The following is a 2,391-nucleotide window of genomic DNA, read 5'->3' as shown; positions in this document are numbered from 1 at the left end:
ATGTCCCGCAGGTACGGTGCGACGTACGGCGGGTTCGGCGGCGACTACGGCGCGTACAATGCGCTGCTGCGCGAGGCGAGGGCGGGGCGGCTTCGGCTCTCGGCGGCGGAGGAGCGCGCTGTTCACGCGTCCGGCGGTGAGAGCAGGTCTCGACGCGGCGGCTCTCTCGCAGAGCCGCGAGGGCGGCGGGAGGCGTTGCCGGCCAGCAGCCCGAGGCGCCAGCCCGCCGCGCGGAGAGGGAGAGAGCGGCCGGCATCGTGGAGACGGCGCGCACCGCCCTTTGAGACGCGGACTCAGCTGGGCCGGCGGCACCTCACGGGATGGTGGGGCGGGAGTAGGAGTGCGGCCGGCTCGCGCACGAGAGCGACGTGGCGAGCATGGCGCACTGCTCGGCGTGCAGCTCGCGGAGCGGCTGGACCAAGGCGCGGGCGTGCAAGAGGTGCCAGACCCTCGCGAGCCCTCGAGACCTCGAGCCCGGCTCTCCTCGCCGTGCATAGGACGGGATGCACCCTCACGAGTGGTTCACGGCCAGCTGGATCGAGATCGTCCTCAACCAGATGGCAGATCTGGGGGCCGCGTGCCAAGATCTGGGGGCCGTGTGAGAGCGCCTCGCCTCCCGGAGAGGCGCCCGGCAGCCATAGCCGGGCATAGGCGCACACAGGGGCGCCGGCCGCGCGCACAACACTCAGCACCGTGTCAGCAGCCAGCAGTCAGCCGCTCCTCCTTGTTCGTGACCGGCGAGAGACCGGAGCGTAGTCCGTATATAGCCGGGAGAGGCCCCGGCCCCCGCCATCTTCGAGCAGACAGTGCGCACATCTCAATACTCAAACGCGCAAAACTCCAGAGTGACTCAGACACAAAATGGCCTTGCCCTTGGACCCTTGCGGAGCCTTGTTGCGTTGTGGTTGCGGCTCACAGGCTCTCCACATATCCAAAATGCAAAAACACAGTCCACAATACGCTCTCGGCGGGACGCGAGACTCGGGCCGGCACCCCGCACAACATCAACAAGCGTACATGGTGGCGAGTGTGCCACAAGCTTGCCAAGACCGCAGTACTCCACGGCGCGGACCATCACCATGCACACAGGGGCTCAATTGAGTCGACAACTGCACGTGCTCAACACGCACGCCGTAGACAGGGAGAACGCGCTCCCGCAAGCCTCACATACTGTACCAAGAGTGTCTGTACCAAGAGGCGCGGGTGAGGCGAAAGGGCGGGGGGCACCAACGCACGTACAGATTGACAGCCCTCGCGTTCGCGCTCGCCACGCGGAGACCGGCGAGTGTTGCGGAGGCACCGGCCGGGCCAGCGCACTGCGCTCAGACCAGGCGGCGCCTCTTCCACGAGCGCACGCTGTCCGCGCCGCCGCTCGCCGCGCTCACCGCCCCTGCCGCCGGGGCCGCGGGGGCGGCGGGGGCAGCGCGGGCGGGAGCAGCGGGGGTGGCGGTGGGATCTCCGCGGCGCGCTGCCACCGCGTGCGTCGGCAGGGACTGACCTCCCTCCGCCTCGCCCTCGCCGCCGACGCCGCCCATGCTCGCCGTGAGCGCGCGGCCCGACGCCTTCATCGTCATGCGCGGGTTGCCGTGCTCGTCGCCCACGGCATTGCCTCGCACGTGCAGCCGCGGGGCGGGCCTGCGGGGCGGTGGCACGACGCACGTCAGCAGGCGGTGGCGCAAGACGAGTGTGTCGCGCTGGTCTCGATGCGGCGGCTCGCCGTCTGAAGGCGACCGCCAGGCGCTTCCGGTCCTTTTTGTCGAGCGTGGCCCGGAAGGCCGCCTCGCCCGCGCACGTGTACGTGACGCGGAGGTGGCCGGTGCTGCCTCCTTTGGCGAGGGTGACCGACCCTTCTCCCGGCACGACCACCTGCCGGGGGGGGGGGGGGGGGGGGGGGCAACCGGGGGCACGTGGAGAAAATGTTTGCCCAACTCGGCCACGGGACTGCTGGAAAAGGGTCTCGGGTGGGGGCGGAACCTTGCCCGGGGACCAAAAGGGGGGCACCCCCATTTTGATTTCCTCAAGGTGTTTGGGAAAAACCTTTTCCTGTTGGTGGAACCCCCCGAGGTGGAAAAAAAGGTCAACCCCGGGGGGAAACGGTTTGGGGCCCGGCTTGGCCCTCGGGGGGAACGTCACCCGGGCGAAAATTGGGCCAAAGGGGGTTTTGACCGGCCTCAAAAAGCCCTTTTCAAGGAAAAATTGTTTGTCCCCCCCCCCCAGGGCGTTAAAGGTTTCCCCCCCAAAAACCAATTTGTGGGGGGGCGCGGCAAAAGTCTTCACCTGGAAACGGCCCGTTTTTCCCTTGTTCCGAAAGGGCCCCCCCGGGGGGGGAAGCCTCCAGGGGGCCTCCTCCTTGGGGCACGCTTCCAAAAGGAGAAAGGAGGGGGGGGGGGC

Source organism: Emiliania huxleyi, assembly GCF_000372725.1.
Source record: "Emiliania huxleyi CCMP1516 chromosome Unknown EMIHUscaffold_186, whole genome shotgun sequence".
Taxonomy (NCBI): domain Eukaryota; phylum Haptophyta; order Isochrysidales; family Noelaerhabdaceae; genus Emiliania; species Emiliania huxleyi.
The sequence above is the reverse complement of the archived record's forward strand: the minus strand, read 5'-3'. Positions refer to the sequence as shown.